This window comes from Nicotiana tabacum, chromosome 4, assembly GCF_000715075.1.
Source record: "Nicotiana tabacum cultivar K326 chromosome 4, ASM71507v2, whole genome shotgun sequence".
Classification (NCBI taxonomy): domain Eukaryota; kingdom Viridiplantae; phylum Streptophyta; class Magnoliopsida; order Solanales; family Solanaceae; genus Nicotiana; species Nicotiana tabacum.
Window position 1 is genome coordinate 90476257 of NC_134083.1, and position 16831 is coordinate 90493087.

At 40.3% G+C, this 16831-nt stretch overlaps 1 non-coding gene across 1 annotated transcript; it reads left to right on the plus strand.

Annotated features, from left to right (window-relative positions):
- Positions 1-16154: 16154 nt before the first annotated feature.
- Positions 16155-16261, plus strand: LOC142180493 (small nucleolar RNA R71). The gene has a single exon (XR_012709116.1). It is a non-coding gene; the product is annotated as a small nucleolar RNA R71 (small nucleolar RNA).
- The last annotated feature ends 570 nt before the right edge of the window (positions 16262-16831 follow it).

Genomic DNA, 16831 nt, shown 5'->3' on the forward strand with positions numbered 1-16831 from the left:
GTAAAAATGTCTAGAGAGTTTTGCTAAGTTATATAAAAGTATGTATGTTATTGCATTCTACTTCTACTAATGATTTTTACATGATATTTAAAAAAAATTACCGAATATTTACCGAACCGTACCGATACCGAAGAGGGGACGGTTTCGAAAAGTCTAATTTTGGTTATACATAATAGAATAACCTAAAAATTGGTATGGCACAAATTTTATAAAATAACCGGCCGAACCGAACCATTGACACCCCTAATTCCCGGGACGTACGTTTGTCTCCCCATATGCTGAATATTCCCCATGGAGTTGGGAATTTGATGACTTGGTACAAGTTGGAGGGAACGACCTTCATGGGGTGTATCTATAGTCATCCCACTATGGTGTTGTACGCGGTGTATTGGTCCATGATGTGGAATGTTGTTTCCAGAGTCATGCTGCCGGCCAAAACGAGGAGTGTAATTTCTCTGGATGTCCGTTCAACTACATTTTTAAAACTAGTTAGCGTGATGCAGCGCAATACTATCTTATCCTCGAGTTTCATTTGGGTAAGTACTCAGGGATGGATAATGCACGCGCCGCTCCCTTCATCTATCATAATGCATTTAACATCAGTATCTAAAATTCGTAGGGTAATAACGAGGGCTTCATTATGAGGAAAATCCAAACTATCAACGTCCGACTTGTCAAAGATAATACTTTCTTCGAGTTCGTCATATAGTTCGCGGGTGATAGATCGCTTGAGTTTGTGGGTAGTAGTGAACTTCACGCTGTTGATAGAGGCGTCACCGCCGCCGCCAATGATCATCTTGATGGTACGAGCTGGTGAGGGTGGTTTAGGCGGTCTTTGGTGTTCACGTCCTTTGGCAAAATTGGTTCTTCCCCTATTGCTCAGTAACTATTTTAGGTGACCTTGTCGCAACATGTTTACGACTTCTTGCCTCGGGGCGGTGCAATCTTCAGTCTTGTGCCCTCGTTCCTGGTGGAACTCACAAAGGGCGTCAGATTTTCTGGTATTAGGGTCTGATCTCATCTTTGGCGGCAACGTCACTTTTGGCCCGAGCTTCTCCAAGGCGTAGACTATCTCTGTAGGTGACACACAAAAATTATGAGCAGATAATAGGCGGCATACCTCTGTCGTTCTGATGAGTTCATGTCCCTGGTCTGGACGGACTTTCTTCGTAGCGGGGGGAGGGCGCGGCGGCCGTCCTGATATATGGTTGATGTTGTTCCCTGTTAGGTCGTGGAATTGGATGATCTCTTCTGGGGGTGTCTCTTCGCTCTTTTCTTGATTCGGCTTGTACCGAGGTTAGTCGGTGAGTCGGTCCGTTGAGGTCATCTTCGTCTGCACGGACCTCAGCATAGTAAGCATTGTGGACTTTGTCCCAAGTGGTTGGGGGATAACTCATGAACCGACTCAATAGTTTTCTAGTTGCTCTTGAACCTTCTCTACTCGGCTCATTTTGAAAGGCTGTGACCGCCATCCCTTTAGATACATTTGGCATAGTCATTCTCACTAGGTTGAACCGGGCGAGGAAGTCCCTTAGTCCCTCTCCCAAGGATTGCTTAATAGCAAATATGTCATTCACTCTTGCCTCGACCTTCTTGGCTCCGGCATGGGCCGTTACGAAGTTGTCGTCCATTTCCTCGAAAGACTCTATGGAATGTGTTGGTAGCTGTGAAATTGCCCCTCCCATGAGGGTTTCGCCAAACTGCTTCAGTAAAATGGAAGATACTTGTTCTTTGGTGAGATCATTGCCTTTTACGGCGGTGTCGTAATGAGTCACGTGATCTTTAGGGTCGGTTGTACCGTCATATATCCTGAGATAGGGCGGTATTTTAAAGGTTTTTGGAATAGCATGTGCAGCTGCATCATCACTATACGTCTGTTCGACGAACCGGCCAGTGTCCCTCTTCGACAACATCTTAGGAGCGCCAGGTATTTTATCGATGACGCCAAATTGTTTGACCAAATAATATGGATCTTGGTTCAAATACTTAAATTTCTGTAATTGGGGTTAAACTTAGTTAACAATAATATCTCTAGAAGAGGCTTTCAAACACACTAAATGGGTTCGGTTAGATAGTAATAACAATATGCAATAATTGTTCTTCAAAGCATGAGTAATAATGTAGCATTTAAGAACAATGAATAAGAATAAATGGCATTTAAGTAAATAGAAGGAATGATTCACCCGATAAAGGGTGAAATAGATGGATGTTTTACCTGACAATGATGAGTGACAGGCAAATTCTTGAATATTTGAGTTATTCTCGGATCTGATGGAAAAGTATGGAAGAGTATAGACAAGAATCTTAGTGAAAAGGTAGTGCTTGTATCTTAAAAAGAGAGAGAGAGAGAGAGAGAGAGAGAGAGAGAGAGAAAGAGTCTTTTGTCAAAGAGTGTTCGTACAAAATGAATATCACATGCCCTTATCATTGTCTCTTTTTTCTATATATATGGGACTTATTTCTAAGAAACCCTAATAGTACAAGTACATGGAATATCCACTAGAATATTCTCTTTTATATCCTATCCTGAGAAACTAGCCGTTACAGCTCTTATCAACGATATTCGACCTCGACCCTTGTTGACATCTCGACTAGGCTCTTGTCGACACTTAAGCCAGGGACTTTGTTGCTTCTTGGGTCACTTCGACTAACTGCGATTCGAGAACTCTTCCCTTAATATTATCTTGGGTCAAATAATTAAATTTATGTAATTGGGGTTAAATTTATTTAACAATAACTACGTATTCTTCAGAGAGGTTGGCCCAGATGTATATACAGGAGATTGTCTTGTTGGATGGTATGCCTATTTACATCATTTCAAATAGAGGCCCTCAGTTCACTTCACATTTTTGGAGAGCAGAATAGAGTTAGTTAGCTACCCGGGTAGAGCTCAACACGGCTCCGCAGACCAGTGGGCAGTTGAAGCGGATAGTTCAGATTCTAGAGGATATGCTCAGAGCATGTGTGATTGACTTTGGAGGACAATGGGATCGATTCTTACCTTTGGCCGATTTTGCTTGTAACAACAGTTATCAGTACAGCATTGAGATGGCTCCCTTTGAGGCTTTGTATGGTCGGCGATGGCGTTCCTCCATCGGTTGGTTTGAGCCCGGCGAGGCTAGGTCATATGGTACTGATTTTTTAAATGATGCCTTGGATAAGGTAAAGTTGATACATAAGTGACTTTGCCCGGATCAGTCCATGTAGAAGAGTTACGCAGATAAAAAAGTGTGTAATTTATCATTTATGACGGGCGAGAAGGTTCTCTTGAAAGTCTCACTGATTAAGGGTATCATGAGGTTTAGAAAGAAGGGAAAGCTGAGTATGAGGTTCATCAGTCCATTTGAGGTGTTGGAGCGAATTAGAGAGGTTTCTTTCAGGCTTGATTTGCCTCCCAGTTTATCGGGAGTTCATCTAATTTTCCACGTGTCTATTCTCTGGAGGTACTATGCCGACAAGTCACATATGTTAGATTAAAGTATAGTTCAGCTGGATGAGAGCTTGGGTTTTGAAGATGAGGCAATTGCCATTGTTGACAGGCATGTCCGCCAGTTGAGGTCTAAGAAGATTTCAGCGGTAAAGGTCTAGTAGAGTGGTCAACCAGTCGAGGAGATGACTTGGAAGACCGAGGAGGACATGCGGAGCAGATATCCACACTTATTCAGCACTCCCGGTATGATTCTAGACGCGTTCGAGGACGAACGTTTGCTTAAGAGGTGGAGAATGTAACGACCCGATCAGTAGTTTTTCTTTCTAGATCTCGGTTCTGCTATTTAAGACTTCTTGTATGTGCTTTTACTGTTTTATGACTTGCGGGGATTATTTCTTTGTTTTGGAAAGGTTCGGGTTGGATTCGGAATGCTTAGTTCCTTAATAGTGGCCTAAGGTGGCCAAATTTGAATTGAGTCAACATTTTAAGTAAACGACCTCGAAACTGGGATTTGATGGTTCCAATAGGTCGGTGCGATGATTTTGGACTTGGGCTTGTGTTCGAATTGAGTTTCGGGTGATCCGGGAGCGTTTTGGTGCTTAATGTTGAAAGTTGGAGCCTTGAAGGTTTTAGAGTTTCTTAAATTTGGTTTGAAGAGTTTGGTGTTATCGATATCCGTTAGGGATTCCGATCCAGGGAATAGGTTTGTTTGGTGATTTATGACTTGTGCATAAAATTTGGCATCATTCCGAGTTGTCTAAGTATGATTTTTCACGTTCGGAGCTAGTTGAAGAAGTTTGAAGTTCATAAGTTGATTAATTTGGTTTTAGGGTGAGATTCTTAGTTTCAATGTTATTTTATGTGTTCCGGGGCTTCGGGCGGGTCCGAATCATGTTTATGAACACATTGATGCATTTGGACGGGGTCCTAGGTGGCTCGGGTGTGTTTCGGATCCCAGAGTTAAGTCCAAAACCCAGGGTACTGGTACTGGTTTCCTACTTCGCAAACGCGGAGGGTGTCACACGTTCGAGATAAAAGATTTGTGGCAGTGGTGTTTTTGTTCTTTGCATTCGCAATCATAGGTCGCGTTCGCAAAGGTTTAGGGTCTGGCCTTCGCGTTCGCGATTAGAGGTCTGCATTCGCGTAGAATAGAGTGGGTCCGGGGATCAGCAGGTCATTGCGCTTCGCGTTCACGAAGGGAAGGTCGCATTCGCGATGCTTTGTCTGGGCCTTTTCGTGATCGCGAAGAAGGACCACTAGGAAGAACATGTTTTGAATCGGTACTTAGGCTTATTTTCTCTCATTTCACATTGGTTTGGCCGATTTTAGAGCTTCTTGGAGAGGTATTTTCACCTAGCAATTGAAGGTAAGTGATTTCTACCTAATGTGAGTTTAATACATAGATTATGGGTAGATTTTAACATAAAAATTATGGAAATTATGGGATTACATTGAAAAACCTAGGGTTTGGTAAAAATGGGACTAGACCACGAAAATGATTATAGAATTGGGTATAAATTATATATTCGAGTTCGTAAGGTCATGGGTAATATTTATCTACAAAAAATTCTAAAATCCGAGAACGTGGGGAGAAGGGGGTAACTTTTAGGAACTTTTCGATGTGGGTTGCGTAATTACTCTAATAGATGAATTATGAACTTTTGATCATATATTGATTAGTTTGTACGACTTTTGACTATTCTCTATTACATGCACCGGGGTCGTGCGTCTTTCTCGTGGCGGGAACAGAACAACAGGGAAAGACCCAGCTAAAAATCATGTTTATGTCCGGGTAGACTTAGGATTTTATCATGCAATATTTGTATTAATTGAACTCAACTTGTTAGTTTACTTACTTGAATTTAAAATTGAAATTTGATTAGGGATTATGTTAGGCCGAACTTCATTACTTTGAGTTTTGGCGGAATATTCTATTGTTGATAGAAAATTATGCTTCTTAATGTGCCTATCCTGGTGTTGTAATTGTATAACCCGTAGTCCAAAGAGTTTCTCTATTCCTATGGATCGCCCGAACACCTATGAAATATATATTGAGATGCATCCATGGATCGGGCCGTACGACCTCTTTAGTGTATGTACACGATTATTATGGATCGGGCCGTACGACCTCGGCATAACTCATGTTAATATCGCTTGGAGTCCGAATATACCTGGTATTTCCTTCATGACTTGAGAATTGATATTTACTTGATGGTTCTTATTTGTTGAAATGGCATGTGATATTTGGAGATTTTAAATTGATATTTTGTTAAAGAATCACGTTATTTATTGTTTATTATTCCATTGTTATTGTTATATTTCATGTCTATTTATAATTCTTGCACTTTATTTATTGACTATTAGTAAGTGTCAATATCAACCCCTCGTCACTATTTCTTCAAAGTTAGACTAAATACTTAATAGGTACACGTTGATTAACGTACTCATGCTACACTTCTGTACAAATTGTGCAGGTGCTGAGGCAGGTACATCTGGTATCCGTTCGGGTGCGCATCCACATTATCCGGAGAGTTAGTGGTGAGTTGTTCCCCCATGCTCCTATCTACAGCACCCGGAGTCTCCTTCCTATTGCTGTCTATTTTGTTTCAGACAGTAGTGGTAATGGTTTGTATATTCTACTAGATTGTTCGTGCACTTGTGACACCGAGTTTTGGGAATTTCTAGTAGATATTTATGGGTTTTGCCTGTTAATATCACCATTTCACTTTTATGTTTTTTTTTTATGCTTTAAATCACCATGGCATTTTATACTTGTTTTCTTTATTAAATAAAATTCATGACTTTAAAAGTAATAAAATGAATAATTAAATGGATTAGTTCATCGTTGGCTTTCCTAACGGCCACGTTGGGTGCCATCACGACCTATAGTGAGAATTGGGTCTTGTCATCTATGGAAGTAAGACTAACAAGAACGAATTTATAATTCTTGTATTTCAACCAAGCAAGGCAATTCGGTATATGTCTATCCTAACCGCGAATTCGTTCCCCGATGCACAGGTTCAAGAACTTGCTCTATTTAATCCTATATTCAATCTAGATTTCCCACTTTCGAGTTCAACACTAGATTCGTAGATAGTATTTCACCAATAGCTATGCAACAAAATAATTAAGAACATGATTAAATAAACAAACCAATATGATAAAATCAAAATTATCAATTTAAACTTCAAACATCAACATTCATGTAGCACCCATAACCCCAGAACGAGAAGAACTAGCCACTCATAGTCATACTAATCATCATATATTATTTTTACACATAAAATCTATGAATACTAGATGAAAAATGGAAGAATCGATGAATTTCGTGCTCTGTTTGTGTTTCTATGCCTTTTCCGCCTTCAAAATTGACCAACCCCCCAATAATCACATTTAGGGGGTATTTTATAGGTTAGGGTCGGAGTCCTCAGGCCTAAATCCAAGTGGAAACGTATAATGCCCGGACTCGGAAAGGACCGGGCCTCAGAGCTCGCGAGGCCTGGCTTGTAGCTCGCGTTTGGGCTCGCCTCGCCTTCTCTGTCATGCGGTCTATCTCGCTTGGAGCCAGGCGTCGCATACTACACCAATGACCACGGTTGATAGCAACAATTACCTACTATAATGTCACCTATTCATCGCAAAATCATGTGCCCTCATAACAAGAATAAAAGAGTAAATAGAATTCACACATTCAAATCAAATGCTCAAATATATTTCAAGGACTCACATATATCAAAATTGCTCACTCTCACAAAAACATCTTATGCCTGCAATTGGTACCATAGGCTTGCCCTAAATGTAAATCTCTACTGATATGGGTTCGTTCGATCTAAAATCAATTAGGACTTTTTCGTGGTTGTAATATAGACTAAGGGATGGGTAGGATATATTTAAGAATAGTAGTTTACCCTCCTAAGCACTTTAACACATCACATAATAAACTTTAAGCGCAAATTCTTCAATCCACTTCACTTTCACAAACGAGATCACACCCGAAAAATGTTCTCTCTCTTTAAGCAGTACTTTAATTCATATCCACTAGCAAGAACAAGATATCAATTTATTCATCTACATATTTTCTTCTTCTTTTTCAGACTTTTTTTCCAACTATTATTTTTTCCAACTGTTATTTTTTTCTTTTGCAATTTCCGCAAGTGGTGTATTATTTTACAAAACAAGTGCACATTTCCTCCTTTCATTGGTTCCACTCGAAAGCCACCTAAATTTCCTCCTTACTTCTTTTAGCGATCATTTCACAATTAAAGTACTTTAAGATGTAAAGGGTTGAAAACAATATCAATTAAGAATAAAAAGGGAATAGGCTTGTATGGTGGGTGTCAAATAAAAGTCTATAGGCTCAAAAGGGTTAACTAGGAGTAGATGTTAGTTATGATAAGCATTTAAGCTTGAAAAGATCAAAGAAAGCCTAAAATTATTTTTCAAAACGAGCATCACCTAAAATTTCGTTCGACTCATATACCGGGCAAGTTCTAGACACAAGTACAATGACATGAACTACACAAAACCATCTACCACACATGGCATATAACTCACAAAGGACGGTCCCATTCCGACTCTCAAACTAATGTAAGTATTTACGGAGCCAAGAGATATTAAGCGTTCAGCACAAAGTGAACAATAGGCAAGTAAATGAGACATAGGCATCACAAAACATGCTATCCAAATAATCAAGGCGTCATAATAAATCACGTAGGGAAAATACTACACATGTGAAAGCCTAAATATGCTACTATCAAAAAAGTCAAGGGCGCCTAGAAATATCATCTTTCTTCCCCCATTTATTTTCTAAATTTTAATCTACTCTAAAAATAAAAATCTATACCCGGTTCAAGCTACATCCCATGAAAAAGAACCGAGGCACAAAGAAAACTCATAGGGGATTATTACTACCTAAAGGAAGCTAAAAAATATGTTTTTGTATTTTTCTATTTTTTTGTATTTTTTGTTAGACTTTAATCTCTCGAGAAAGCTGCCTAGGAGATCCATCGTCGGGAAAAGTCCAAATTTCTCTAGTTTGTTTTTATTTTTTATATCAAATTAAACTACTACTAAATCAATACAAAAACCACCACTAAAATACTACACTACTATTTTGTTTTCTTTATCTATTTTACTCATTAAGCTAAGCTAAAAATAGAAGGCAAGAAGTTAATCTAAAAATTACTAAACTACAATAAAAATAAGAAGCTAACAATTTACCTACTATACATATACCAGAGAATCCCCCACCTTACACTTAATCATGCAGTTTCCTCAATGCATATAAAATAATGAAAATCAAGTGAGGTGATAAGAAAACTCCATGGTTACTCCTTCGTCATCGCCCTCATCATAGAAGGCCATATCAGCAGCTGCCCAATCTTCATCATCATCTCCTGGCTCAGCATCCTCCTCTGACTGCTCTAGCTTGGCCTCTGAACATTCGGGCGTGTTGATATCTTCGTCCTCGGGTAGTCTCTGGACATCACCAAGCCCAACTAGATGTTGGTCATGGGCATTTAGTGGGAAGCACTCATGTAAGTTAGCCATTTCCTCCGGAGTAGACGGCCTCCCTCCAATCTGTAGTTGCAAGTCCATCATCCCATAGAAATGGGCCATGAAGCTATCATCACGAGCAATGCGCTCGGCACCAGTGAGCACAGTCATATCATTCTCCTTCTTAGGCTGGATACTGGTGATGTCAATCCCTCGGAGAGGTGTTGGAATGACTATATCAAACTCTGGCTCCTCCTCTACCTCCTCATTTCTCAGATACTATGTCAACATGTTGCCGAAGAATAACCTATCAATCCTCTTGCTCTTTCGTACTTGCGCCATCTGGTGGCATATCAAAAGGCCCATATTCACCTTTTGGCCAGTCATTAGGAAGTAAAGCAATCACATCCTATCATGCCCGATCATAGTGTCATGATTTCACGGTAATAATCGAATGTTGATCAGTTTCAACCAAACTTGAGCTTCTAGCTTCATCTTTTTCTTTGAAAATTTCCTATGGCGGCCAGTCTTTTTGTCACGGTCCCAGGCGTCCACAGGATTGACACCACATAAAGTGTGTCTAAGCTCTCAATATGTCGGGCGAGCAATGAAGTTACCCAAGGGCTCATATGGAACTTCCGGAGTTCCCAAGTAGTTACATATAGCGGTTGTAGAAAAATCAATCAATCTACCCCAAAAAGACACATACTACTCTGGATTATTCGGATCATATCTGGCATAGAACTCGTGAACATAGTTCACATTAATATCCTCGGGGTTCCCAAATACATAGCTCAACCCAAGCTCATGAATAGACTTCCATATTGTCGGATACTTAGATCATAAATGGTGCTAATCAACGGCTGAATCAGGGTGTATATGTTTCGGCCAACAAATCTTGTACCTGGCCTTGGTAGATGGGGGTATACTTTTAATTCCATATTCACGCTGCCCCTGAGGTCTGGGGTGTGAAGGTTCCATGGTTGCAACTGCCTATAATCCCTTATCCTGACTAGATGTTGCTGCTCCCTCTTTATACTTTTTTGGTGGTGGAGCCGAGGATGTCTTGCCTTTAGTGGAGGCAGTAGCTTTGACCTTTCCTTTGTCAGTTGGTTTTGCAATTGGTTTTATGCATACCAATTTTTTACCTGCACAAATGGATGTTAGGCAACTCTAGGGGGAATTGAATCAAGTCGAACATGGTCGTACGACCCCACACTTAAAAGATTAGCACATTGTTGTCAAGTAGGCCGAGGCTACTCAGATTTCACCTATTGAAACTAAGCAATAATTAAGCAACAAGACAACTAGTTTATGCGGGAGAACAATGCAAGTGCCACACTTAAAACCTTTACCCCGGCTTTGGTGAGCCACCCCACACTTAAAGTTTACGGGATGCTTACAACCTACTAGTGTATCAATCCCAAAAACTCGGGCTCCAATTAGGACATAAGTGCCTTTGAGGCATTTTATCGAACACATGGTATGCACTAGTTTGGGTGAAGCTTTTGTGTGGGCGAGGGATTGCCTCACCCTCCCAAATCGGCTTGGGATTATAGTGTAAACACTCGTCAGATCAACAAGAATAACATTCTCTTGGGTTTCATGGGGTTGGGACAAGCATGCATAATTTCACATTCAAGACATTCATAGTTGCAAGTTGCAATTTTACCTCAATCAATCCTAAAATAGAAGAGAAATAAAGAAGAATTAATACCTTAGAAGTTGAGAGAGAGGAGTGATCTTCAATTAATAGTGAGGTTTAGTGGATGGATGTGTGAAAGGATATTTGGAGAATTTGGGTGAGAGGAAAGAGTGAGAGGGGGGCGTTGGCAGGGAAAAAATTAACATGGGGGAAGTTGCGGGCAATTGATTTTATTTTTGTGTGTGTTTGTTTTAAATGGCAGGGGAGGATTTAAAAGAAGAAGAAAAAATACAAAATCTTACCTGGCCTCGTGAGCTGGGACGTGAGGCCCACCTCGTGATAGGGCATACAACGCGAAGGGTGAGGCGCGCTAGAGACTGGGTGGTTCCAGGTGAGGCGTGAGAGACTGGGCGCGTTAGAGCACACATTTCAAGCTCTGGCACGAGGGAAGGCGCATGACTGGGCAAGCGGCGCTAGCACTAGCGCGAGGTCCTTTGTGCTTTGGGGTGCGAGGTCCGGTTTTTTGGACTCCTTCATGAATATTTGACCTCTCTACATGCTCACATACCTATTCAAACACCAAAATTCAACTATAAACTTGTTAGTACCTAAATATCAAAAAGAAAAAACTAATTAAGTTAAACTAAACTACGAATTGGGTTGCCACCCAACAAGCGCATGATATAACGTCGCAGCACGACGCTATCACTTTTTCAAGCCTCGGCTAAGTCCATTGAGGTTTTGTGACGTGAAAAGTCACCACCCCAATAGTGTTTCACTCTTTGCACATTTACCAAGAATGTATCACGTGAACTTGGATCATGTAATTCCACCACTCCATGAGGAGTTACACTAACCACTTCAAAAGAACTCGACCATCAAGACTTAAGCTTTCGGGGGAAAGGCTTCAACCTTGAATTGAACAAGAGAACCTCTTGACCTTGCTCAAACTCACAATGTTGGATGTGCTTATCATGCCACCTTTTGGTCTTTTTTTGTACAATTTGGCATTTTTGTATGCATGCAATCGGAACTTGCCAAGCTTGTTAAGTTGCAATAACCTCTTTTTTTAGGCAAAGTCCATATCCAAATTTAGCTTTTTAATCGCCTAATAGGCCTTGTGTTCAAGCTCGACGGGCAAGTGGCACGTCTTCACATAAACCAACTTATAAATAAATGTTCCAATGGAGGTCCTGTACGCAGTTCAATATGCCCATAATGCGTCGTTAAGCTTTACGGCCCAGTCCTTCATGTTTTCACTTATCGTTTTCTCCAGAATTTGCTTCACCTCTCTGTTCAACACTTCCACTTGAACTTTAGTTTGGGGATGATAAGCGGTGTCAACTTTATGCTTAACTCCATATTTTGCTAGAACATTGTTCAACAACTTGTTATAGAAGTGAGTTCCTCCGTCACTTATCAAAACCCTTGGAGTCCCAAAATGTGTAAAGATGTGCTTTTTCACAAAGTTTACGACTACCTTTGCATCATTAGTAGGAAGAGCAATGGCCTCCACCCACGACATATAGTCGGCCGCCAGCAAGATGTACTTGTGACCAATATAATATGGGAATGGTCCCATGAAATCAATCCACCAAACATCAAAGATCTTTATCGCCAGAATATCTTGTAAGGGAATCTTGTGCTTCTTTGTGATTGTTCCGGTTCTTTGGAACCTATCACACTTTTTAACAAAGGCGTATGCATCCTTAAACGGTTTTGGCCAATAGAAACCCGATTGTAGCACTTTTTAGGTTGTTCCATCCCCATTGTGATGACCTCCATATGGAGAAGCATGACAATCATGCAAGACTGCATTAATCTCCTCCTCAGGAACACACTTTCTTACCAACTACTCTGTGCATTGCTTATATAGGAATGGCTCATCCCACAAGTAGAGCCTTACATCATGTAGAAATCCTCTTCTATTATCAAGTGTCCATTCCGGTGGCATCACCCCCAGGGGCGTATGTAGATTCTACTGACGGGTTCAATTGAGCCCATAACTTTTAATGCGGAGTAAAAGTTTATATGTAAAAATTCATTAAAATTACAAAAATAGTAGATATGAACCCATAACTTAACAAATATAATTAGTTCAATGCTAAAAACGATAAAAGTTGAACCCATAGGGTTCAAATTTTGGATCCGCCTTTGATCACCCAACTTGCAATAAAATTCACGTAGTTTGCATACCACAGGACTCGAGGTGACTGCCAATAACTACTCATCTGGAAAAGTTTCGTTGATCGAACTTCCCTTTGCTACATGGTTCAGATTTTCTAATCTAGACAAGTGATCGACCACTTGATTCTCTGTTCCTTTTCGATCTCGGATCTACAAATCAAATTCTTACAAAAGGAGAACCCAACGAATCAACCTCGATTTGGCATCTCTCTGTTCAAACAAGTACCTGGTAGCTGAGCGATCTGTGTAGACGATGGCTTTGGTTCCCAGTAGATAGGACCTGAACTTGTTAAACGATTACACTACTGCAAGAAACTCTTTTTCAGTAATAGTGTAGTTCATCTATGCTAGATTCAGAGTTTTGCTCGCGTAATAAATGGAGTGAAAAGGTTTGTCCTTCATTTTCCCCAAAACAACTCATATTGCAATGTCGCTCGCATCACACATCAACTCAAATGGCTGAGACCAGTCCGAGGCAATGATAATTGGTCCAGTCACCAACCTTTTCTTCAGTTCCTTAAATGATTTCAGACAAGCATCATCAAATTTGAAGGGGATATCTTTCTCAAGAAGCCTACACAGAGGAGAGGAAGTTTTTGAAAATTATTTAATGAAATGACTATAAAAAACTACATGGCCCAAGAAACTACGAATGGCCTTAAGGGATGTTCGTGGGGAGAATTATTCAATTGCTTTCGCCTTTGCGTTGTCCACCTGCAGACAATTTTTGGACACCTTGTGCCCCAAGATTATACCTTCTCGTACCATGAAATGGCATTTCTCCCAGTTTTGCACTAAGTTTGTCTCTACACACCTAGCAAGTACTTTATCAAAGTTCATTAAACAATTATCAAAAGAAAATCCAAACACAGAAAAATCATCCATGAATATCTTTACAAATCTTTCAACTATGTCAGTAAAAATAGCCACCATACATGTTTAAAAAGTTGCAGGTGCATTACAGAGACCAAAGGTCATTCTCTTGAAGGCATATGTGCCATAGGGACAAGTAAATATGGTTTTCTCTTGGTCATATAGGGCAATTGCAATCTGATTATACCCTGAATAGACATTTAGTAAACAATAGTATTCATGTCCTGCTATTCTATCAAGCATTTGGTCAATAAAGGCGAGGGTAAAGTGGTCCTTACGGGTGGAATTGTTTAATTTTCTATAATCTATGCAAATTTTCCACCTAGTCATAGTTCTGGTGGGAATAAAGTCATTATGTTCATTAACCACTACATTCATCCCTCCCTTCTTAGGTATACATTGGACCAGGCTTACCCATTTGCTATCAGAGATTGGGAATACAATATCTGCATCCAGCCACTTAATCACTTCTTTTCTTACCACCTCTTTCATGATTAGATTCAGGCGGCGTTGGTGCTCTACACTTGGCTTGTGTACTTCCTCCATGAGAATTTTATGCATACAAAAGGCCGGACTAATGTCTCTAATGTCAAACATCATCCACCCAATTGCTCATTTGTGCTCACGCAACACTCTTAACAGCTTGTCTTCGTGGAATTTAGACAAGTCAGAGGAAACAATAATAGGTAGAGTATCAGAACCACCCAAATACGCATAATGAAAGTGAGGGGGGCAAGGGTTTAAGTTCCAATTTTGGAACCTCTTCAATCGACGGCTTGGGTGGAGGCCCACTTGGCCTATTTAAGGGCTAAAAGGAGTTTGATCCCTCCATGTATAGACATGATTCATCTAGTATATGCATCATCTCCTCAACATCATCATCAATCTCCAAGCTATCGAACAACATGAGTGTTTTCTCCAGAGAATCGTCTAGATATACACTCGAATCTATAAACTGCTCATCCACCTCCACAACAGATATCATAGAGCTCCTCATAATAGCGTGAGAGTTAGATCGCCTTGTAGACATCTAAAACTTCTCCCTCATTATCCACGGTCATAATCATTTTTCCCTCTCTCACTTTAATAATTGCATCACTTGTAGCCAATAGAGGTCTTCCTAATATAATTGGAACTTATTCATCAGCCTCATAATCTAGGATAATAAAGTTTGCTAGGAAGATAAATTTCCCATTTTGCAGCAACACATCTTCAATCACTCCTTCAGGGTTAGCAATAGATCTATCAGCTAATTCAACATCACCTAGTTGGTCTTAGAGCTCCCAGACCCAAATGCTTGAACAAGGACAAGGGCATCATATTTATGCTCACCCCCAAATCACAAAGATCACGACCTACATCAACATTACCAATCTGCATTGGGATGGTGAAGTTGCCAGAGTCCTTAAGCTTTTGAGGAAGCTTGTTTTGGACCCTCGAAATGGACTCCTCAGTAAGTGAGACTATCTCGAATTCAGTCAATCTCCTCTTGTGAGCCACTATATCTTTGATGTACTTGGCATATTTTGGAACTTCACGAAGTACATAAACCAATGGACTATTTAATTGAACCTGGCTCAACATAGAGAGAAATTTTTAAACATACTATCATCATTCTTCTTCTACAAACTTTGGGGGAAAGGCAGTGGTGGCCTTGCACCAGCCACTAGCTCTGAACTTGAATCATCTATCTTTAACTAGTTCGTTGCTTTAGGAATCAACTCCCCCTCATGTATAGGCTTATCTTTTCTATTCTTTGTCACATCTTCCAATTCCCTTCAGTTTCTAATTGTGACTGCATTAACTTGAGGATTCTTTTCTGTATCACTAGGAAGCGCGCTTGCACTCCTAGTATTTTGATTTTCCACCAATTGCCTAACTTGTCTCTTAAGATTTCTAAAATTGGTCATGAGTTGTTGATTGTGAAGAAACTTCTTTAACGGGTCATTCGTTCTCTCCTCAACTTGTTGGGGTGGCTTCTGAGGTTGGCTATAATTTCCTTGAGGTCTATACTGATTCTGAATCGTGTAATTCCCACCCCCAAGAGAAGTTAGGTTGATTCTTCCAAATTGTGTTGTATGTGTTCCCATATTGTGCATGCTGATTTATCAGACCTCTACTTTGTTGCCCCACATAATAGATGGATTCAGGATTCGCGGAACATATGTCACTTGTGTGACCTTCACCACATAACTCGCAGTAAGTAGACATCTGTTGCACATATTGCATCATTTGCACTTGGTGCATTGTCATTTTATTCATCTGATTTGCTAATTTCACTATATTTGCTCTCATGGATGAGAAAGCATCAAGCTCAATTACACCTGCTGCCTTCTGTTTAATTGCTCTTCGTGGTTCCCCATCTCCTTGCAAGTTATTATCATTTGCAGTGAAATTGTTTAGCATGATCTGGATGTCACTATACGGCCTTGCCATGCAACTACCCCATAAGTTGAGTCAAGATTCATCTTTGATGTCTCGTCCAACCCATCAACGAAAGTATGACCCAATACCTCATTAGTCTGATAATGATGTAGGCAGTCTCTGATTAGCTTCTTGTATCTTTCCCAAGCTTGACAAAGAGTCTCACCATCCCCTTGTTGAAACCCAAGAATCTGGCTCCTCAGCGACTTTGTCTTCTTAGTGGGAAACATTTGATTATGAATTTTCGTGCTAGATCATCCTAAGTGTGAATCGAGTTCGCGGGATCCTTCTGCAACCATTCTTTGGCTTCCCCTAGCAGTGAAAAGGGAAACAATGTCAGTTTGATGTAGTCCTTGGAAATGATCGGATACTTGTAAGTATCCATAATTTCCAAAAGGTTCTGAATGTGCCATAATGGATCTTCATGAGATAGACCCACATACAGTCCTGTAGACTAGATCAGCTATACCTTGTACTGTTTGAGCTCAAAGTGAACCATGATATCAGGCTTCACAATAGCATGAGTCATATTAGCAAGATTAGGCCTTGCGGCTTCTATCACTAGCCGCTCTTCATTACCTTCCATCTCTAGTGGTTGTGGTTGAACTACGATGTCTAACTCTCCTTCTATTCTAGTTCTAGCTTTGACTTCCCTCGTTAACCTACAAAGTGTTCATTCTATTTCAGGATCAAGAGGAAGGAGGTTGTTCGTGCTTCTACTCCTCCGCATTCTAGAAAAGCACCTGTGTTAACACAAATAAAGGAAACTAAAAATT